The sequence below is a fragment of the Cyprinus carpio genome, chromosome A9 (assembly GCF_018340385.1).
Source record: "Cyprinus carpio isolate SPL01 chromosome A9, ASM1834038v1, whole genome shotgun sequence".
NCBI classification, from domain to species: Eukaryota; Metazoa; Chordata; class Actinopteri; order Cypriniformes; family Cyprinidae; genus Cyprinus; species Cyprinus carpio.
The window spans coordinates 31,646,688-31,671,244 of record NC_056580.1 but is presented as its reverse complement, the minus strand read 5'-3'; the positions used below and the strand labels follow the sequence as shown (position 1 = coordinate 31,671,244).

General features: G+C 40.4%; 3 pseudogenes; 2 read left to right on the top strand and 1 right to left on the bottom strand.

Annotated features, from left to right (window-relative positions):
* Positions 1–294: 294 nt before the first annotated feature.
* On the bottom strand, positions 295–7,037 carry LOC109065417 (annotated as a pseudogene).
* A 6,364-nt stretch (positions 7,038–13,401) lies between these two features.
* Positions 13,402–20,253, top strand: LOC109065411 (annotated as a pseudogene).
* A 2,033-nt stretch (positions 20,254–22,286) lies between these two features.
* LOC109065346 lies at positions 22,287–24,345 on the top strand (annotated as a pseudogene).
* Positions 24,346–24,557: the final 212 nt, after the last annotated feature.

Sequence of the window (24,557 nt, the reverse complement as noted above, 5' to 3'; positions counted from 1 at the left end):
TCTCTAAATGACCACACAAATGTATTGGTAACCCATTCAATTACTGACTAAAATCAATTTTAAATAAAAACTCATTTTTTATACACATCAACAAACAGCATCCATAAAACAAAAACTTCACAAATGACTCGTTACTAACACGCTCAACTAATTATTCTTACAGGTTATTGCCTGTACACTTCGGGCCACCGTCTCGAAACGCTACTTTTCGGCGGTCTGATGACCTCAAACAAGCCCAAAACAAAGAACACGGACGGAAAAAACGGAGTAGGCACTTCTGTTTTTTTTTTCGTTCACTTTTTCAGGGGCTTTGTGGACCAAAATTTCCCTTGCTGCTATTTGCCGCCCTGGCACATCACACAACAACGGTTGCTAAATCATTCATGTTGTTGATTTGTGGGTGCTTGAATATTTTTGTTGCTTTTTTAATAACACATACTGAGAGACTGGCCCAGTATTGCATGACTTCCTAGTCCAGAAGAATCAATGTGCGTTATTCTTCGATTACTTGAAGCGAAATGGTTTACGATCATCTGGTTTCTGCCAATATGTTGTAAATGATTTGTTGATTGTTTCTTAAACAGTAGTTTACACAAAGCGACGAGAACATAGAGAAGGCATCGTAGAGCTCGCTGTTGTTTTGTGAACTTCAACACTGAACTTCAAGATCAATGTGGTTGGGAGAAGGAAATGGAAAAGGGAAGACAACATTGGTGTTCTTCAATACTTTTTGGGTCTAAGATGAATGATGAGCTACGTAAGGGAGACCAGCTCGAACAAAGGTAATAAATAAATCTGGAGGCTGAAAAAAAAACAAGTTCAGGGTGAATGAATAACTTCTGCTTCAGTGTTCCTTTTGTAGTTTAAAATTTAGTAGATGTGGCTCATGTTTGGAGAATTGCAAGGGTTAGCTTAGGTTAAGGTGCTGACTTCCTTCCAGTGTCAGAGTTGGGATCAGAATAGGAGAGCCCAGAGCATACGGATACTCAGTGTAGATTTCACTTGAAGACATCCAGCTATTTTAAGGGGGCTTTATGGACCATCTCGGTTCATTCTAGGACTGAGAACGGAATTTGTCGATGAAATAATTCTTCTGTTCATTGTGATTCTTCTGTGTTCCTGTATCTCTTTGTCAATCTCTTTTCTCTTTGGGTGAAACCCTGGTGTTTGCATAATGAAAATGAACAAAGGCTGAAATTATTGTTGAAATAATACAGAATCTGTATTTACTGCCAGATATGACAGTGTCCATCGTCCGTTCGCTTTCTGCCCTGTCCATCAGAAGTCTTCCTTGAAAAATCTCTTAATGGCATCACTGAGGGATTTTCCCTCAATCTCTTTCTGTTATTCCTCTATCCTTCTATTTCTTTCTGTATCCATCTTAGGAGGTGAAAGGGTAAAGGGTGGGATTTTGGGAAGGAGAAGGTGTCGGTGGTCTCCCGTGGTGGAGTGTTGACAGGCCTTTAGTTCCCACAGCAGCTTCGAGTGGACTGTGCATCTGGGTCCTGAAGGTTTACCCCCCTGTGTCGGGCAGCATGCGTAGGGTTTTGGGTGTCTGTTTTTGGCATCTTTTTTGCTATTGATAAAAAAAAAAAAAAAAAAAAAAAAAGAAAATGAAAATAAAGAGCCTGAATACTGTTCATAACGTCAATATTTTGTTTAAAAGTTGGCATGAAATGAAAAATTTTATTCAATTTCTTAAATTATGGTATTGAATTTTATTGTAAACCAGGTTCATCCATGCATGTTTCTTTTTCTTTTTAACTTTTATGCCAGACATTAGTCTGTTTAAACCCTGTCCTTTTCTTACATTTGACTGCAAGCTTGTGTTTAGATCTTCCTCCAATCAACAACTGACTAAAAGAAAACATGTTTGCGTCACTCAAATGTACGTCACAATTGAAAAGAAAAGATCTGTCGCTATTGCGTTTCATCACAACTTCACAACTAAGGAATAATGCAACATAATTAAGAAATGACTAGCAATCTGGAAAATCTGGTACTGGGAGAGTATGCCAGGGGAATAAAAAATCTGCCTGTAAACAAAAGTCTAACAATGTTCTAAAAGCTACGGTTTACAATAACTAGGTGCAGAAGAGAATATACTAGTAAGAAGACGGCTTTAACGCTCACCAATGGCCAGGAACAACTCATTTACATTCATTGCATTCTTGGCAGAGTTTTCCATGAAAAGCAAGCCTGTATCTTCTGCATATGTCTGGGCTTCCTGTACAGAAATGTAAAATTAATGTCTTGGTTACGGCACACAAGACTGCAATAGTTTTGGCTGCAAAATTTACATTTTTAAACATAAATTTTACCACCATTATGCTTTTATTCAGCAAAGATGCATTAAATTGATCAAACAGTAACAGTAAATACATTTATAATGTTACAAAGGATTTCAATTTCACATAAATGCCCTCTGTTCTTCTGAACTTCCTATTCATCAAAAAATCCTTAAAATCACGGTTTCCCACAAAACATTGATAATAATAAGATTTATTTCCTAACCACCAAATAAGCATATCAGAATGACTGACACTGAAGACTGGAGTAATGGCTGCTGAAAATTCAGCTTTGCCATCAACATTATAAAATATATTAAAAATAAAACAGTTATTTTAAATTGATATTTCACAATGTTTTACTGTATTTCTGATTAAAAAAAGCAGTCTTCGTGTGCATAAGAGGGCTTCTTTCATAACCATTAAAAATCTCACCAACCACAAACTTTTGAATGGTACCGTACCGCATTTTGAGATGGAAACATTTTAAATTCTGTTCTGTGTGCTTTTTAAGGTTCAAAAATACAAACAGCACCACACTATACACACAACAAATGCAGAGCTGTTTACAAATCAAACCTTGATGTGTTTTTGTCATTTCATTGACAGTAAAAACCGTAACAACACCCATGTCTTGAAATATGATTAAAGAAAGAACGGTATGACCTCATACTCCACGAGTCTCTTGTCTGCTAGGTCCGCCTTGTTTCCTGCGAGAGCAATGACAATGTTGGGACTGGCCTGCCGCTGCAGCTCTTTCACCCAAGCCTTTGCTCGCTCGAATGTTTCCTACAAACACATGGCTAAAGACTAAGCAACAAATCTACTATTTTACCAAATGTAAGTTTGTATCCTTTATATAAAGTGTGTACCATTGTAAACTTACAGGCTTGGTGATGTCAAAAACTACAATAGCCGCCTGGGCTCCACGGTAGTACATAGGGGCCAAGCTGTGGTAGCGCTCCTGTCCAGCGCCGTGTCCCAAATCTCAACACTTCACTGTAGTGTCATCCAGACAAACAGACTGTGCCAAGAACGCAGCTGACGGTGAGCAACAGATGAAAAAAAAAAAAAAAGATAAGTAATCCAAGCCAGAGATCTAAAGATTAATAATACTGAGTCTTAACATTCTTTGTTCCTGGAATCAGGGTTATAAAAATGACAAAATCACATATAATACTATAACAAAAACTTTTTTAGTTACTAAAAATGGACACTAAACCTAACAAAAATTAAAGGGAAAAGTAAAAAAAAATCTATAAAAATGATATATAAATAATAATAAAACAGTTTTTAATAGAAAATTTAGTTTTTAATGTAGAAACAAAACATGGTCTAAATACAGCAAGGGTAAAGCAAGTGTAAAAAACTTATTTAAGCTAATGGACAATTTACTTAGCAGTATAATTATTTATTCCAATTACAATTATTAACGCTATTTTTAAAATAATTTTAATATACTTGAAGTAATTATTCATTGAACATCTGCATCTTTATCATATTGCTGTTGCTGCAGTTTTATAAAAGCAAAAAGCCACTCAAGGCTGTGTTTTAATGTGACTTTACCTTCACTTCATGCCTTTAAATAACCGTGGTAAAGTGCTTTATTGCTTTTGCAAGAACTCCAGACTAATATTAGTGTTGCAATAAGTCCATTTATATAGTATATGTCTGATTCTAATGTATGGGAGCCAAAGTCTATAACAATGTTTGCAAATATTAGTGGTGAAGATTATAATCAGAGATAGTGAACATGGTTTGTCATCATACTCACATGTGATGGCATCTACTGCTATGACTAAGTGCAAGATCAGCTCAGTTTAAGGTCAAGTTAACACAATGTTAAGATCGATATAAAGAATCTACAAGTGTATTCTCAGCACTGCTGTCTGTACTGCTCACACCCAATAAGACTCTGACAAGGCTCTCCCTGCTATTCCTCCTGCTCTTGAAGTGTTTATTTGCAAAACGGGGTAATAGGCAAAAATCTAGGTGTGCAATTGTGTGTTTTATATATATACATAAAGCTAGTGTTCCTGTAGCACAATTGGTTGTGCATGGTTAAAGGATCTACCAAATTATGTACAATACCATTCAAAATTTCGGGGTCAGTAATATTTGTAATGTGTAAAGTCTCTTGTACTCACCAAGGCTGCAATAATTTGACTAAAAAGTAAACTGTAAAAACAGTAGTATTGTAAAATATTACTACATTGGGTTCTATTTTAATACATTTTAAAATGTAATTTATTACTCTGAGAAGAAAGCTGAATTTTTATCAGCCACTACTCAACAGTCTTCAGTGTCACATGATCTTACAGAATTCATTCTAATATGCTGATTTGGTGCTTAAGAAATAGTTATTATTATCAATGCAGAAGTGGAAATGGAGATACATTTTTTAAGGATCCAGCATTCATTTGAAGTTTTTTTTTTTTTTTTTAACAATGCAATAATCTTAACTGTCACTTTAAATAGTTTTTATGCGTAATTGCTGAATAAAAGTATTCATTTCAAAAACTTACTGACCCCAGACTTTTGATCTGTACTGTATGTAGGAATGTCAATGCAATAAACTGTTTAAAACAACCAAAATCTACCTAAATATCAATACCCATGTTTATGAACTCAATTCAAATTCATCACCTATGCCTCACCTCCAATGGTGGTCTCCTGAAACTCATCAAAAACTGGCCCTTAACAAAGCGCAGCACCAGGCTTGACTTGCCTACGGCCATGTCTCCCAGCAGCACCAGTTTGAACTGGCAGATCTTGGTCTGCGGTAGGCTTCCATTGACCCTGCTGGTCCCGCGAGTGCTCATGATGTAGGAAGGGTAGCCGTCCTCCCTGACAGCGTCTTTAAAAGCAGCAATTTAAAAGTCAACAAGTTTTTTTTTTAATGTTTTTTTTTTTTTTTTAAGTACTGGAAACTTCTTAAGTTGTCAGGACACGCTGTCAGATTGTGATGCTAAAAAACAAAACAATAAGAGTAGAATGTAAGTGGAACAGGTAGTGGAAGAGGAAGTAACTTACAACTAAAATATTCTGGTGAAGCAGAATTAACTTACTGAAAATGACTTGTTTTTGTCATTACAATTAAAAACACACTGAGACATTTTTTTTTTAAATTATCTTCTTTTATGTTCCACATAAGACAGCTAGTCATACGTGTTTGCAACAACATGAGGGTGAGTAAATGATGCCAAAATGTGCATTTCTGGGTAATCTATCCCTTCAACTATGCCCTAGTAAAAAACACTATGGCTATAGAAAACTAAACTAAAACAAATTGAATAACAGGCAAAAAAAGTTTGAACAGTTTCTCGTCTTCCCTCTCTACACAGCTAAAATTACAACTTTCAAGTCAGCAGTCATAACCACAGACGCTCTAAGTAGTGAATCAGTTCTTATCAGAAATAGGGAAGCTGATGAGTAAAGCAACAAAATAACATTTCTTGGGTAAGAGTTCATTGCTAAACATCCTCATGACAGATTAAATATGTGTCAAACTTTCATAAGTAATATTTCTGATTCAACAGCTTAAAAATGTCTCAAGAAAACCAGGGTGCAGTATCTCAAGTCAAGTGAACTTCAAGATTGATGTGATGGGCATAGCACGAATAAATCAACACTTATCTCGGCATCTCAGTGAAAATATCTGGTATATTGAAAGTACAGCCTCCCTCATACATTCCAAATCACAGTTTTCCTCCCAAGAATTCATTTTATTGTTGAAAATGCCTCTTGTGAAACTGTCACCTCTTTGTGGTTTCTCAGTCTCGTGCTGGTCTGCTCTCTGAGTTTGCATCAGTATCGTTTTGCAGTGCAAATATTTATAGCTTAACTGCTTTAAGTACAGAGGTCAAAGTCAGCTGGCCATCTCATACAGCAAGATAAAGGCATTAACTAAAGTGTTTAGTAAAAATAACAATATAATATAATCAATGTTCACTTAATATGTAACATCTTTGTTGAGCTGATTGTAATTATACAGTTATATTAATAATGTTGCTGTAATGAATTGCATTTACACATACTGCTTGACATTTCCATTGTAAAGTTAAGAGTTGCCATGATTTGCACTCTTTTATTTTGTATTTTTTTTGTTTTTTTTTGTTTTTTTTTTCACATAGTGAAGCTATAGGTTGGCCACTGCATGATACAGAATCTGTCCATTTGAATGCTGTGTTTCATCCTGAATATTCATAACCTTTAACTATCCATTAGACCCTCCAGTTTTACATAAGATCTTTAATCCATATTTTTTTTTTACCAGTATGTCAGCTGTATACTGCATGCGAATTAATTCATAAGTCCAATAAACTGATGCAAGTCTAATAATCGGGTCTATTGATCTGATTAACTCTAATAATCAAGGATATATCTGCTGATCTAATGCACAAAAAACTGTAATAATCAGGTGTATGTGTACGTGATCTGATCCATAACTCGGACAGTCAGGTGATTGTGTCTGATGGGGATGCATTAGAGACGCAATACAGACTCTGACCATTAACGTGACTCGTCTCGATCCAGGCGAAATCGCGGGCCGAGCGGTGCCGTGAACATTAATTTCTAAAATAATAACACCTCTTTTACATACACAGAGTCATACAAAACTATCAGCATGAGTGACATTTACCTGTTGTTGCCAGTCGCGGCTGTTTTGGTGGTGGCTGTTCGGTTGTTGATCTATCAGCTGGTTATCGGTCTGCGAGCACTTCCGCACATCCGCGCATGCGCAGTGAGCAATACAAGTCAACGCATTTGGAAAGATTTCTTTGTTTTATTTACTGATTTGTGTATAAATAATAAATTATGGACAGTCTTGATATAAGATTGATATGGTTTCTCCTTTGTAAGGACGAAGTTTAAAATTGTATACACTGCTGTATTGTATAGTTTAATTTGAAAGAATATTAAAATATTTTGAAAAATAAAATCAAAACTAGGTTACATTTATTAAAACTATTATAAAAATAAGACAATTAAATAGCTTTAAATCTCTTCTATTGGACTAAATTAACTAACTTTTATTTTGAAATCGCGAAATAACTTCTATCAGAATGTCATTTATATCAACGTATACTTCAAGATTTATAAATATCACCAAATATTGTTTTTTGATCATCGTTAAAAAAAAAAAAAAAAAAAAATCCAAACAGTTTTTGTATGACTTTTACATTGAAGTCGGGCCGCAAAGGGAACTATTTGTGTTACGTCACATTGTGATGCAGCCATGGCAACCGCTCATGAACAGTTGTGCTGTTTTATCGTTGTTTGTTTTCTTAGAGATAATATTTCTTTAAAGATCTTACATGTATAATATATTATTCTAATGTGACAGTTTGTTTATTGTGTGGACCTCTAATAAAAGTGGAGTGAATAAAAATACGAAATGATGAAGTTTTGAGTGGCATAGCTGCGCGCGTTCGCGAGGTGCCTGCGTTTGGTATCGGGTCGCGCGCGCGTCAGTGTGAACAACATCGGAAAGCATTTCAGTTAAAAAATATTTTATATATGTTCCCTTTCATAGGTCACTTCGATGCTGCGGTGACGTCACCGTATGGGAACACCTTCGGTGTGACGAATGTCTGAAGCCCTATACCATCTCGCCAATCCTATTGGCCAAATAGCGCTTGGCACCGCCCTACGCATGCGTACGCATCGTATACCCGGGCGCCGCGCGCTATTTCGCTCAGATTTCATTTCCTTCAGGAAAGAGAATCATCTGTGCCCTGGAATCATCTCGCGTTCATAGCGGTTTTCTCGAGCAGTGTTAACTCCTCTTCGCGGACGCGATGAGCTTTCGAAAGTGCAAGGAACCGTGTACCAGGTTCATCACTAAGGGAGACACTCACGAAAGGTGCGTAGTCTGTTTGGGATTACATCACGCGCAGTCTGCGCTTAGTGGCCTTTCCTCTTGTCCCCACTGTGATGGCCTGCGACTTAAAGTACTGCGCTCGAGGGTAGAAGTGTTTTCCAAGGTCGCCCCCGCGTCTAACCCCCGCCGTGTCGCTTCTGCGGCTGCCGAGGCACCGCACGAGGCGATGGCTTGGGGAGACATGTGCGACCTCACTTACGACGACAGCGCGGCGCTGGAGTTTTCTCCACATCGCTCGCTCTCCCCCCTACCCGAGTGCAGGATGCCACCTTCGTCGAACCCGTTGTGTTCTCGGACGGGGGTTTACAGCCCACCCCGGAGGCATACGATGCTATCTCCTTCGGTTGTGGGCAGTTCGACGACGACGTCTTATCCACCGCGGCTTCGGAGTCTGAGGACTTCATGGCAGATACGGACAGCCCTCTCCCTCCTAGCGGACAGGAGAAGCGCGTCTCTCCCTCCTACAGCGAGCTGTTGGATGTGGTCTCTCGTGCGGTGGGTAAGCTGGGACTGGACTGGGAGGTTGAGAAGGCCGAGGCCCAACCATCATCTAAGCTGGACGACCGTTTTTTGACTAGTCGTGCTCCCGCGCAGCCCCGTAGGCCCCTGCCTTTTTTCCCGGACCTCCACCAGGAGGTTTCGAGGTCCTGGAAGCAGCCCTACTCGGCGCGCATCACAAACGCTGCGGCTGCGGATTTCGCCACCATTTCAGATATGGCGAACCGTGGCTATACAGCGATGCCTCCGGTTGAGGAGACTCTCGCCGAACATCTGGCGCCTAATTCGGCCACGGCATGGAAGTCTCGCCCCCTCCTTCCTTCGAAGGCGTGTCGAGTCACGTCTAGCCTCGTCGGGAAATCTTACATGGCTGCTGGCCAGGCGGCCGCATCGCTCCACTCTATGGCGGTCCTCCAGGCCTACCAAGCGGAGCTTTTAAAGGATCTCGACGAGGGGGAGGGCATCACACCCCCGAGGCTGTGAAAGAGCTGCGTCGGGCAACGGATTTGGCGCTACGCGCTACCAAACATACTGCTCGGGCAGTGGGCCGTTCCATGGCTGGTTTGATTACGGTCGAGCGCCACCTTTGGCTGAATCTCACCGATATCAAAGAAAAGGATAAATCTTTTCTCATGGACGCGCCCATTTCTAAGGACGGTTTGTTTGGAGAGGCAGTTACGTCGGTGGTGGATAAATTTAGGGCAGCGAAACAGCAATCAGCCGCTTTCCGCCAGCTGATTCCACGCAGACCCAGAGAGACTGAACGGCGGCAGGCGCCCGCGCGCGGTCTCGTTCAACCTCTTCAAACCGCCAACGGGCTGCCTCACGGGAAGAGCCTTCGCCTATGGCGCCCCCTCGTAATGACTGGGGTCCTAAGGCTTTTCCACCAGCTCGCCAGCGACAGCGGAAAAGATTAGACCTGAGTTCGACGGCTAATGCCTCTCGCTCTCGGGCTCCTAATAGCAGCTCCTGATATTCTCGCTGCTTGCCAGGGACTGTGCCCTCCGCTAGAGAGCGCTATTGGACCGTCTTTCGCGCATCCAACCCTCTCACTGCAGTCCCCACGCTCTAACATTGACTGTCTCGCCGCAAAAGGCGCTTCGAGCAGCATTGGATCGAGTAACCATGTCAGGCGTTTCCTCAGACACTCTGCGCGATTCAGCCTTCAGAATCCGAGGAACGCTACAAGGGTCTGGCAAAGACGGCCCGTTTATGACGGCTCATACAGCCGCCGCTTTTTCGCTAGCGGCAGAGCCCGATGTTCATCTTGTTGGATTATTTCCTGCCGTGGACACGCTTCAGGATTATACACAACGAGATGCAGCGGATTTGACGCACGCGCTTCCCCGGCTTACGGACGCCGCGAGCTTTCCGTATTCGGGCATGTTAACGCGTATGAAAACGCTGAAAAAGGCGGAAACCTTGAAACCACTGACGCTATTTCGGGCCGCGTGGGAACGCTTGCCCGGCATTTCGCAATGGGTGTTACGCACGATTCGTCTCGGATACACCATTCAGTTTCGAAAAGGCCCGCCTCCTTTCCGCGGAATTCTTCCCCACGGTTGTGAAACCAGAGGAAGTCGCGGTGCTGCGGCAAGAAATGACAGCTCTGCTGAAGAAAGGGGCTATAGAAGAAGTACACCCCTCTCAGATGGAGTCAGGTTTTTACAGCCGCTATTTTGTTGTACCAAAAAAAGGGGGCTGTCTGCGACCCATATTGGGATCTACGCCGTTTGAATCTTGCACTCAGGACGAGCAAATTCAGGATGTTAACGGTAAAGTCCATTTTGTCTCAGATTCAACCAAACACTTGGTTTGTCACGATCGATCTGAAGGATGCATATTTTCATATTCAGATCATCAAGAGACACAGGAAGTTCCTCAGATTCGCTTTAGAGGGCAAAGCGTATCAATACCGTGTTCTTCCGTTCGGCTTAGCCCTGGCTCCCCGAACTTTTTCAAAATGCATGGACGCAGCTCTGGCCCCGTTGCGGCTCCAGGGCGTTCGTGTGTTGAATTACTTGGACGATTGGCTGGTGCTAGCTCAATCACAGACTCAAGCACTCTCTCACCGAGATTTAGTGCTGAATCATTTAAGAAGCCTGGGCTTATGCACGAATTTCCAGAAGAGTGTTTTAATCCCCTCTCAACGGATAACCTTTCTGGGAATAGATTTGGACTCTCGCGCGATGACAGCCAGACTATCTCTCCCGCGCGTTCAGTCTCTCACGTCATGCGTGCGTCACTTCAAAGTAGGCCGCACAGTGACGGTGAGTTTGTGTCTCAGGCTGTTAGGTCTGATGGCAGCGGCATCCCCTGTAATTCGTCTGGGCTTACTTCACATGCACCCTTTTCAGTGGTGGACGAAAAGTCAGAACATTTCACCCCGTTGTTTTCCGCATCGTACGATTTCGGTGACACGGAGGTGTGTTATGTCAATAAAACAGTGGATGTCAACCGAGTTCCTTCTAGCCGGAGTTCGGCTGGGGATTTGTGCTTCCCGAGAGACTGTCACGACGGACGCGTCTTTAACCGGTTGGGGAGCTGTTTGTCAAGGGCGCCCAGCTCATGGAGTGTGGACAGCGACACAACGCGGTTGGCACATAAACAGGTTGGAACTACTGGCAGTTTTTTTCTAGCTCTCCAGTATTTCTCAAATCTGCTGACCGGCCGTCATGTACTACTCAGGTCAGACAACATGGCGGTTGTGTCATACCTGAATCATCAAGGAGGGTTACGCTCTCGCCCCCTGTGCAGGCTGGCGAGGAGTATTCTTCTTTGGTCTCGGAACAGATTTCTATCGATCCGAGCAGTTCATGTCCCCGGACGTTTGAACGTCGGAGCGGATCTGCTATCCAGACAGACTCTGGAGCAGGGGGAATGGAGATTACACCCACAGACGGTGAGCCTTTTATGGCAGATATTCGGAGAGGCGAGAGTGGACTTATTCGCGTCGAGCACGACTACGCATTGCCCGCTGTGGTTCTCCCTATGCCCTCCATCGCCCCTAGGCCTGGATGCGTTAGCTCACGATTGGCCCAGGACCAGCTTGTATGCTTTTCCTCCAATTCGTTTAATTCCAGCGGTGTTGTCCAGGATACGGCTGGACAGAGTGGAGCAGCTGCTGCTGGTTGCTCCGTGGTGGCCCACACAGCCGTGGTTTGCGGAACTGGTCAGTCTAATAGTGGGCTCTCCATGGGAGATTCCCCTCAGACAGGACTTACTATCGCAAGCACGAGGGATGATTTGGCACCCGAGGCCAGATCTGTGGAAACTGTGGGCGTGGCCTCTGAGCGGAGTGAGTTAATATGTCCCGGTCTTTCTGCGGAAACCTCCGAGACTATTATGAATTCCAGAGCAGCATCTACGAGACGCTTATATGCTTTCAAATGGAAGCTGTTTACGACCTGGTGTGGTTTTCGTAGTATAGACCCAGTTTACTGCCCAGTGGCTTCAGTACTGGAGTTCCTTCAAGACCGTTTCTCTGATGGTGTAACGCCAGCAACTTTGAAAGTTTATGTGGCAGCCATTTCAGCTAACCACGTATATATGGATGGTGCTTCAGTGGGCCGTCATCCGCTGGTCTCTCGCTTTTTTACAAGGTGCGCGACGGCTGAGGCCTTTCCGCCCTGTGCGAGTTCCCTCATGGGATTTATCTATTGTACTGCAAGGTCTATCAGGACATCCGTTTGAGCCCTTGGAAACCGTACCGGATAAAATCCTGACCTTGAAGACAGTTCTTCTTATGGCCTTATCCTCCCTCAAGAGAGTTGGGGATTTACAGGCTCTTTCTGTTTCGCCGTCGTGCATGGATTTTGCACCAGGCTTTGTGAAGGTATTGCTGCGACCGAGGCCTAATTATGTCCCTAAAGTCGCTTCGAACCCCTTTCATTTTCAGCAGACGGTCCTGGAGGCTTTACCCCCTGCTGGGATAGGATCAGAAGATCTAAGTCTTTGCCCTGTCAGAGCGCTTAAGACTTATGTCGATCGATCAGCCTCATGGCGTGAGTCCGACCAGCTGTTTGTCTGTTTTGGACATAAGAATAGAGGCCATGCTGTCACAAAGCAACGCATGTCCCATTGGTTGGTGGAGGCAATATCTTTAGCCTATGAGGCGCGCGGTCTCGCCTCGCCTCTAGGAGTCAAAGCTCATTCCACTAGAGCAGTCGCTTCCTCTCAGGCGGCCCTCAGTGGATCTTCTATGGCTGATATCTGTGCTGCGGCAGGATGGTCCTCACCGAGCACTTTTATAAAGTTTTACAGTCTGGATGTAAGGACGGCTCCTGGCTCCCGGGTTCTCTCCGCTTGAGCAGATGCTTCCTTGGATCCCAGCTATCAGGTACGTCAGGCGTTATGGTATAGGGTTCCCCATACGGTGACGTCACCGCAGCATCGAAGTGACCTATGAAAGGGAACATCTCGGTTACGTATGTAACCACAGTTCCCTGAATAGGGAACGAGATGCTGCGGTCCCCGGCCGTTCCATACCTGATAGCGTTCTTCTCTTCAGTTCATGAAATCTGAGCGAAATAGCGCGCGGCGCCCGGGTATACGATGCGTACGCATGCGTAGGGCGGTGCCAAGCGCTATTTGGCCAATAGGATTGGCGAGATGGTATAGGGCTTCAGACATTCGTCACACCGAAGGTGTTCCCATACGGTGACGTCACCGCAGCATCTCGTTCCCTATTCAGGGAACTGTGGTTACATACGTAACCGAGATGTTTATTATATTTTAACCTATGAAACAAAGATGAACACCTTTTGAAGCCCTAAAACTCTCAATGATCAGGTAAGGAGTATAAAAGCTAAGCCCATTATCACTGTGTTGGTGTAACGTTATTATTTCTAAAAATATGTGTCTAAACTTGTCATAAAGTTGGCTGACTGATCCGTTGTTATTGGTAATATAAATATTTAGCAAAAAGTGAGATCCTCTACATCGTTTTTTCTTTTTTTTTGTGTGTTGTGTGTGTGTTTGTATTTATTTACCATTGTATACATACAAAAACCTTCTGGATTGATGTGGAAACATTTAAAAAATGAGATATTGAACGTTGCTTTACAGCTGAGTGGATCTGACTTCAATGACTGTGTAATTGATAAAGATAAGGCATATTATACTGTTGCTTATGTTAATGGTAATTTTTCTCATTCCTAAAATGAAATAGTATGACTCCAAAACCAAATTTTAATAACTTTAAAATTAATTATTTTAAGCCTTATTGTAATGTTTTACAAAAGTGTAAAGGTAAATATATATATATATATATATATATATATATATATATAGAGAGAGAGAGAGAGAGAGAGAGAGAGAGAGAGAGAGAGAGAGATAGATAGACAGACAGACAGACAGACAGATTGCTCTTTACGTTGGCACTGGCTTATTTCTTTGTTTTCTTTTTTCACTTTTGAATTAATATTTCTAATTGTATTTCTTGTATATAACATTAATTAAAAAATAAATTGAAAAATGTGCTGATTAGTGTATAGATACTTTACTGGGATGATGTGGTTGTCATGGAAACATTGAAAGTTTATTTTAACAAGCCTATCAAGTGGTTACTTAGGAAGTTGCTTGGCTGTAACTCATAAATCTGGCTCAGATTGGTTTGATATGATACAGTTCTTACCTTGGCTTTCCATTTGCATTGTAAACTCCAGCCTTTCTATTGTTACCATTTCTTACCCTTTATATTATTATTGTCTACAACATATTATGCAATTTGCGAGTGCATTATCACTTATGCACATACACAGCCATGTTAATGGTGATTTTATACTTTCTCCTGACTCAGCTCACTTGTTTGAATACATCTTTTTTCTTCAATAGAAATGGACAAATACACAGCATGTGTATGGCCACGTCTGGAGCCCTTCCTGATCGGGGTGCTTCCCCCCGCCACACCCCCAAGCAAATTCAGCATGCATTATATCTGCGCAAGATGGCCTGTTACGTCCGGACCCGGGACGGTTGCTTCCCCAGGCTTGGCTGGCACATGTGGCGACACATCGCTTGTGGCAAACTGCAGCTGGAAGAGGAGCTTGTCTGGCTGTATTTTGAAACTTTTATCTGTTGATGCCTCGTTCTGCAGAGCAGAGATTAGAGTGGCCATACATCTCAATGCCATACTCCTAAGGAACTTGATAGGCAGCGCTGTAAGGTAAGAACAAAAGTGGTGCAGTGCGTTTAGATAGTATTATTGCCATTCTGCTGTGCTAATCTTTTTCTCTGTTCCTTCTTTTAGCTGTCAGTGGACAGTCTGCAGTTTCTACTCTTCTTGTATCTACAGCAACTAAACCGAATCTCTCTCTGCACGTCACTGATTGGGGAAGAGTGGCCTAGTCCCAGATCACGATCTCCCTCTTCCTCCTCTGAGAGAGACAACAAAATAAGCTCCCAAAATAAGGTGTGTGTGTGTGTGAATTTTATTGAAAGCATCAGTCCTGTTTCATTATGAATCAAAAGAAAAAAATGTAAAGAAAATTCAAAATTTACCATTCAAAATTTTAAGGTCATTAAGGGGTCATATGATGCTGTTAAAAAAAAAGACCATTATTTTGTGTATTTGGTGTAATGAAATGTGTTTATGCGGTTTATGCTTCAAAAAACACATTATTTTCCACATACTGTACATTATTGTTTCTCCTCTATGCCCCGCCTTTCTGAAACGCGTAAATTTTTTACAAAGCTCATTGGTGTAAAAAGCGAGGTGTATGCTGATTGGTCAGCTGTCCAGTGCATTGTGATTGGCCGAATACCTCAAGCGTGTGACAGAAATGTTACGAGACAAAACCAATAAAACCCATTACAGACGAGGCATTTGTTGCATCCAGTGGGGACATAATTGCGGATTATAAAGACTTATACTGTCTTTCTATGCATTGCGTTGCATCACGCCGCATAAACATAAAACCATGTCTGCATTTAGGATCGGAGAAACGACAAACAACAAGCGCTATCTACACTGCTCAAAAACTCGTGTTTGAATCGTCAGTGACAAATTCTTTAAATATGAAAACATACTTACAGGCTGTGAGTCAGAACTGCCGGTGTTGTAGTGTACTCTCCCAGGTTTCAGCAAAATGCGTCGCACACACACACGAATATTTGGGTTGAAACTGTTCTGGAACGGTGTTGTAAATACAACTTAACCACTGATTTCTAGTTGTGTTCTCTTTTGGAAGGCCAAGCAAAGTAGTTTTTGCTTTCACAATGAAACCAACACAGCATCTCCACGACATGTGGTGGCTGCAACAACAATACTACAGCGAGAATCAAAGTTACACCTTCTTTCTTTGCCGTGAACATTTGGGTGGCGTTATGCAAATCGTCCCACACAGTGACGTTAGACATGTGGGGGGCGTTTTTAACGAGGCGTTTTAGGAGGGCATGGACGAGTCTTAACTTTTATAAAGAATATCTCTTTGGGTTTGAGACTTTAGTCTTTGCAACTTAAGAGCTCCTGTCTATTCACAAACAACTTGTAACACTCCAAAGAGAAAAGAAAACTTGAAATCACTTCATATGACCCCTTTAAGGTTTTTTTTTTTTTAATTAATAATTTTACTCCGCAATGATGGATTAAATTTCAAATAAATGTTGTTCTTTTGAAGCCTTGGTGACCATAGGGGACAAAAACATACAAAATAAAAACAGTGTTGAAGTGTTAATGTGTTTGTACAAATAGTTAACAATTATATATAATAGAAATGTATGTATTTGTTTTGTTCTATTTTATATTTAATTTAATTTATGAAATTGAAAATTGGAAATGTGTTTCATTGTCATGAAAATAATACAAAATAATTTAAATATTTTTTTTTTTAATCTTTACAAATAGTTTTAATTTTTCCTTATGCAAAATAAAATATCTTATTTTTTCTTATGAGGGTGAAATGTATCCTCAGACATCATCAGATTCACTGACCCCTGAATGTATGTTAATTTGTTACTCACACAGTCAGGTGTACCTTACATTTGTGCCTGTATCCTGTAGGAAATATATTTTTTTTTTTTTTTTTTTTTTTGGTTATAAAGACTTATCTGTAGAGAGAATTATTATTTTTTTTTTTTTTGCATAATAGTTTGTTTATTCCTTCTGCTTGACCAGAACTGGGATGACCAGGCTCATCTTACTTTCATCCAAACACACCTGGCTGAGCTTTTGGAGCTGCTAGTGGACCCAGGCCAGCTAAGCAATTCAGGGCAGGTTCTGCTTGACAGCCAGCTCACTTCAGAGGCCCTGGAAAGCCTCAGTTTGTTGCTGGAAGGATCTGTGAGCCATAGCCGTACCATGTACCCAATCCACAAGCTCCTTAGCCGCTTGCCACTGCAGTCCCAGGCAGGATTCTCCAAACTCAGCCGCTCCTACTCTCTCTGCAGCAGTTCCAGGGGTTTCTGCAGCAGGTCCCTTTGCCTCAACCCCTTCAGCATCTCCACCTGCTCACAATCGGGAAAGAAACTGGCATGGGCCCTTTAAGGTAAACTGGAAGTTCTCGTCAAAGGAATAAAGTTTATTTTTTTCAAGGATGTTTATAGTTTCCCAAATCAAATGTCTTTTAGGAATAATTGTGGTATAGTTTCATTTAAAGGGGTCATAAATTTAGAAATCAACTTTTACTTGAGCTTTTGATATAAAAGAGATCATGTACTAAAATAATATCCTGTAAGTTTCAGAACTGAAAACGACCTTGTGTTACTGAAATAAAAGCTTTTATTGACACCAGGCCCAGCGAACGCCAGATCCTGGATTGTACCTACATATAAAAGATAGACAAAACACCGCCTCCACAGAAAAATATCAATTCTGTAGCCCTGCCCACTGATTTGCGAATGACAAAGTGGGGAAATAACACAAGTAGCACACAAAACCAGATTAAGCAACCAAGCATTAAACATGCCGTTAAAGATAGCAAAATTTTGTGCAGTGCCTGGTTATGGAAGTACACAGTCACTGCATAACCTTCCTTCAGATTCAAATGTTAGGAATGAACTTTATTTTTAATGAAGTTTCAGCTCACACAAGTAAATCATTGAGGGTTTGTTCGCTTCATTTAATGGCGGATTCCTTTGTAAACAAGACACAGGTCCACGCTTGATTTGCAGAGAGACTTAGATTAAAAATCAATGCTGTGCCGTCTATATTGGATCCGACAGAAATGGCGCAGCACACTTATGTGAGTAAAAATATTTGTACTGTTTCACTATTGCTTTAACGATCACTTGATATGTCCTGATTATGTGTCTAAGTCACAGAAGGCTCCAAACTATGAAGGATGGAGCTTGTCAAACAGACACACAGAAAGGTAGTTTACTATGCAAAACTTTTATCCAATCATAGCAGTGGGCGTTTACTTCCAGGTCTTCAATCCGTCACGCCCATAAAAACCGAGCGTTTCTCGACTCGGCCTCAAAACCAGGGTAGAAAATGGTCTATAACTTATTGATTTTGTTTTTGAATGAAAAAACTACGCAAATGTCATAAGTGAACAACAGTATAGAATTATGAAAAAAAAGCCAGTTCATGACCCATTTTAAATATTGTGGGAGTGGAAACAAAAACTTTTCATATACAAAGACATCATTTACATAGAAATCTTCAGGGAACAGTACCAAAAGCCATACTCTTGGTGTTTGAATGTGTCCAGTTTAGCTTAAAATGATTGATGGTTAACCAGATTATAAAATTGCTAACTCTTCGTATTTTGTTTTGTAGTAGAGGGCACTCTAAAAGCCAAAATATTCAGAAATACCCACATGGCTCCTCTAGGAAGTCGACTGCTGCTCATGTCGCAGGTTTGCAAACAGATGCTGGCCAAAGATTCTGAAAAGCTGAATAATGCCAACATCAAACTCCACCGCTGCAGTGAAGCTTTCATCTATCTTCTCTCTCCTCTGCGGTGAGGAATCACCTTATAAATTAAAATAAATGCACTTTTATTGTTTATATATCGCATTTCAGCAGAAAAAATACAGAGATAGGATTTTTTGGCCGTATTGCCCAGCCCTACTCTGATGTCATTTAGTCTATTGTTGTTGTTGCTTGTTTAGTACTGTGTCATCATCCATGTAAAACTAAGTCCTTATCTTGCAGGTCTGTGACCTTGGACAAGTGCAGGAACTGTACATTGATTCTTGGACCAGTGGACACCAGCGTCCACATTCAGAGTTGTGAGAATGTTCGTGTGGTGTGTGTGGCTGGCCGTCTGACCATAGGTGGCTCATCTCACTGCACAATCCATGCCTTTACCCCTACTCGACCCCTTCTCCTTCCTGGGAATGTGTCTCTCACACTGGGCCCCTTCCACACACATTATCCCACTCTAGAGGACCACATGGCTAGCGTGGGCCTAGCAGTGGCTCCCAATTTATTGGACCTACCTCTGCAGTTTGGAGCCGAGGGTTCCACTACAGACACTGGCTGCTACCGCATCCAGCCCCCTCTGAGTTTTATCCGCTGGTGATACCCTTCAAAATGGTGGAGGAGAACTGTGAGATCCCTTGGGGCCTGCCGACAGACTACCAAAAGGCCGTGGAGAGCCGAGAGAAGGTGATAGAGGATTGGCAGAAGACAGTGAAGGAAGCACACCTAAACAAGTGAGCCCCACTTTTCTGTTCCTTTCAAGGCTGTAGTACTGACTTTAGCCATGTTCAGATCATAGTTAAGTTAAGTTAAGTTATAGTCATCGAAAGACATTGCAATATGTACAATATAAACCACTCTGTTGATTTGAATCCATTTCAGATCTGTCGCATCATGCTAGTCACTTTTATTGATGATTTTTTTTATATACATTTTTTTTTATATATATTTTTTATATTATATGATATGATATTTTTAGAAAAAAATCAGTTTTTTTAAACTATTTTTTATAAAGGTTTGTTAATTTTAATTAAATCTTGGTCTGTCGTATTGCGCAATTGCTTTTTGTTGGTGATTTTTTTTTTTTTTTTTTTTTTTTTTTTTTTTTGCATTCCCTGACTAGATTAATTTGGTTTAATTTAACAAATAATATATTATATTATTATTATTATTATTATTATTATTATTTTATTATTATATTATTATTATTATTAAGATAAGTCTAGCAGTATTATTAAATCAGATGTCAAATTGTTATGCACCTCCATAATAATCACCTGGGCAAATAAGTTTTTTTTTTTTCTTTTGGAGACATTCAGTAGTGATGCATTGTCTTTGTTGTTTTAAAGGGTTCAGAGATGGCAGTTTCAGGCCTTAGTGGAGCAGAAGTTTCATGAGTGGTTGCTTGAGACAGGACGAAGACACAGAGCTTGACAGCCTCCTCCCTCCTGCCCTCACCCCCTCCACCTCTGTAGACCACTGGCCTTCCAGCCACACCTCCAACTCTGGACAGCATGTACTCAAAGATCAACCACCTGAACAAGCAATGGGACGGGCGCCAACTGTTTGCTAAGAGAACAGCTAAACTACCAAAAGCTGCTTTTGCCCTCTTTCCACAAAAAAAAAAAAAAAAAAAAAAAAAAACTGATCCTCAAACATTAGCGTTCTTCTGGTACGAAGACTGTCAATGCTGTATCGAGTTTTGATAGGGACTTTGTGTCCTGTCACATTATGACATCTAGAGAAATCTGTGCTGGATTAGTTTGTAGAGATGCAGGGTTATTGCTGCAGGTGTCTTGATAGTTTAAGCATTATGTTACTTTATGTTACCAGTGATTTCAGAGGTTGATGTGCAAGAGAATTTCACCATTAGAGTCATTATTTAATTAAAACAGGAAAGGGACCAATTGCTGCCTTCATATGAATTTAGAGGAAACAGGGATGAGAAATGTGCAGGCATGTACTGTAATTATTGACAAATATGCCACAATCTCAATTTGTACCGCAGCATAAACACATACACTCACTGAAGAGTTTGCAGCTATACCTGAAATCTCATTGGCCAGTATAAATGTTTATATTTCTCCTTTGCTGTATGTTTGTTCACAATGCCTGCACTGTATTTGCACTATTACTGTATCTGCACAATTCAAATTCCAACAACGTTGTCACTTAAAAAGTCTCTTAAATATATTGATTCCTTAATGTGAACATTTTAAATATGTTTGAATCAGCATTTTTATAGGATAGTGTACATATTCTATAGACAGCTCTGTGAATAGAATATTGACTAGTAATTTGGTTTCTTGAAGGTGAAATGGTTTGGGTGTTTAATAAACCATAACTATTTTGATATTCGGTTTGAGGACAATTTTAGCTATTCAGACTTTAGACTTCATAAAAACTGAACACACCCTTGTGTCTTTCCCTTGAGCTTTAATGGCCATATTGAATAAATAGAACTTAGCTTTGGCTTGCTGAATGGAGTATATGTGTGTAATGCCTGTTAAATTAAAACGAAATTATTTGTGATTTTTCCTGAATTTGTTGAAGAACTTCAATTAGTGATAAAGTACTGATAAACTAAAGTACCTGTTATTTTAGTATTTTTTATATATATAGTTTTTTTTTTTTTTTTTTTTTAACAGTTCTATATAGCTTTATTTTTTTATTTTCAGTTTTAAAATTAGTGGGTAATTTTAGTATTTAAACTTAATTGGAAAGACAACATTTCTAACTTTCATTAAAGAGTTTGAGTTTAATTTCAATTACTGAAAAAATATTTTTAATATGATATTTTTAGGTAACAACAACAACACATGCAATTATTATTAGTTTAAATACACACTACTCCCACCATGCTGGTATTGTACAATTTAAAGAAACACAACTTTATTAGTGTTTTCAGCACTGAAGCATTTCAAAAGAGCCACCCTGATCACAGTGGTCAAATTTTCCAAAATATTTTGAATCTGATGACTCCTTTTGTCTCTTTGCCTAATGGGAAAGATGGCTGCACATTTTCAGAATCTCACTGAATATAGTTGGGTGTATATATGACTCTTATCATTGTGAGTATTCAGGACAATTGACTCCTGCTTTCTGCATACTTTTTAGCAGGGAAGTGTGCATATTCTGATGCAGGGTGTATTTACCATAGGTTTACTTTATCAAATACAATATTTCACTGTAGATTTGTCATTTTAAAACCTAAAATTATTACTGCCTGTTCAGTGCTCTATATGCAAACCCCTTTTACTTCACACATTCTCATCTTTAAAACCTAGATTTAGTTTAGTTAGCCACATTTCATTTAGCCAGTGCTGCTGTTGAAAAGAGCTGAGCCAGGGTAATGTTGCCATTCAGCATATCATGACACACATCCAGTGAGTCTGGGCTCTTTATTTGGCAGAGCTCTTGGCATCAGGTGCTGGCCAGTGTGCTGTGTTTGTGTGTGGTTCAGACTGGTCCAGTTGTAGGGTGCAGTGTTGTTTTTCAGGGTGAATGAATGTCATTATCCTTTAATCCCCATTTGCTTTCTGGAAAAAAAAAAACTGAATAGTGGCTAGAATCGAACTGACTCGATTTTTGGGATCTAATTTTCATGACAAAGTGAATATCTGGTCCTCCCCTCCGCTCGTCATTTTGACGTTGGGAGCTGCATATTTAAACAGCCCCCATAAACACATTCACTCTGGACACTCAGACCACCTCCCCAGTCAAGACCAAAAACGGGCAGTATTCCAAGATGGGCAGGGTGAGTAGGAATCACTTTAAAGCAAAAGAGAAAAAAAAAATTACAAACAAAAAAAATATATACATGTATAATCAAGGTTTCTCAGCCTTAATGGCAGAATATTGTGTAGCTTTTTTGTGTTTTGTTCAGCAAAATAGTTTGCGAATGCACATGTATGGATATATATTCATTCTATTAACTTTTGCATTCACAAAATTGATTATTTGGGAAATGTGTTTAAAAACTACCTAGCGCTGCTATATTTTTGATACTTTGTTGTATATTTTTGATACATTGTTTTGAAATTTGTTGTATACTTGCATGCAATGCCTAAATGATGACAGTGATTTTTAAAACTATTTTCTAAAACCTCTTGGCCTGCATTCAGATCAGTACTGTAGGACTGTGCAGGATTAGATTATGTTTATGAAACTACGTTTTTAATCACAGATGAGACTATTTTGGACCTAAGATGGTCATCTGTGATTTTAGATGTGCAATCATTGGTTGGTTGCTGGCATAATAAACTGACTAATACCATTGGTAGCTTGTTAAACTTGTTAATGTTGCAGGTAGACCAGCTGATCAATACTACATTTTAATATATCTGAGAATTGAGCAATTGTTTCATAGCAAATCAGTGGATACCAAATTAACTCAAGGTCACACTGGTCGGGCAAGATAAAATGTGTTTTGCTTGCTGGCCAATCAGCCCAAATCAGCATGAACATGGCCAAAAACATTGTTTAAACCATTTTTTAAATGATGTTAAGTGGTCATTGAAGTATTCTTGATGTCTCTCAGATTGTGTTTTTTTTGAGGACAAAAACTTTCCAGGGCCGCCGTTATGAATGTGACAGTGACTGCTCTGACTGTCCATACCTACCTGAGCAGCTGCAATTCTATTCGTGTGGAAAAGCGGTGCCTGGGTGGTTTACGAGCGGCCCAATTACACAGGTAACCGGTATCTGCTAACCAGGGGAGAGTATCCTGAAGTACCAGGGCTGGATGGGCCTCAATGACTGTCTCAGTTCTTGCAAGCTCATCCGCTTTGTAAGTTCAACTAATACATTCAACATTGTGCATTAGTGAGCTTTTTTTTCTAAGACTTAAATAGCGTATAGAGTAGAACAAATAGGATTTGCTATGTTTTTAGACCAGGCATAATGATTAAGCTGTTTTCACAATGCTGTGCTAAAACTGAATTCAATTTACTGGGTTAAAACTCAATAAAAGCCTAGGACAGTGCGAGTAGTGGAAGGTCATGCATAGACTTTTTCTAACCAGTTAACCTAATTAGGCCACAAGGCTTTTGCCAATAAAAACAGTGTCCATATGGTCTGCAGTATGTGATTCAGTCTTGTTGAAAGACATACTTATATGTAATGTAAGCAAATTTTTTTGAAAATGGGTTAAATCTATAAAATATCAGAACACTTTCTGCCCAAAAGGCCTGTATGAATATAGCATGGATACTATAATATAAAATATATCTTCAAATGCTCCAAAAATTTCAAGTTTAAACTGGGCCAAACAAGATAAAAATGTTCTTTAATTTACAAAACCTGCTTATGAAGGTCTTCAAGTATTATAGCCCATTTCAATTAATTGACTTTCACCAAACTGTCTTATTCCACATATCTTATTTTTTGTCATTTTTGTCCCATTTATCCAAACTCCAACCATCATGCACAAAATATTTCTACCCCTTTTTCCCTTCCCAAACCCAAATAAATCCAAACCCCATGCAGACAAGTGGAATGCAGTACAAGGTTCAGTTGTACGACAAGCCCGACTTCACAGGCCAGGCTATAGAGTCCATTGAAGACTGTCCATCTGTGCTGGAGAGGTTCCGTCTGAGAGAGGGTCCATTCCTGCAAAAGTTTCTGGACGGTTACTGGATCTTCTATGAGCATCCCAACTACCGTGGCCACCAGTACTTCCTGGAGAAGGGCAAACTACCGCAAACCAGTGGACTGGGGCGCGGTGTTGTCCCACCGTGCAGTCTTTTCCGTCGCTTCAACTGAGTGATGTCCCTGTGTCACAATACTGCTTGTATGTGACTCACTGAAGGTCCTGCTGAAATAAAGTTTGGCTGGAGATTCACTCAGCAGCACATTTGTTGCTTGTTTGTAGTTTGTACTTAGGACTAATATCAATAGCAAAGTATAGGTCTTAGATCTACAGTTATAAGGGTAGAGATTGAGGTGAGTTCCAAATGAGAAACAATTTCCACCTCCACCAATGAGCACCATCTCAGTCCCCTCAGTGTCCCAGCAGCTC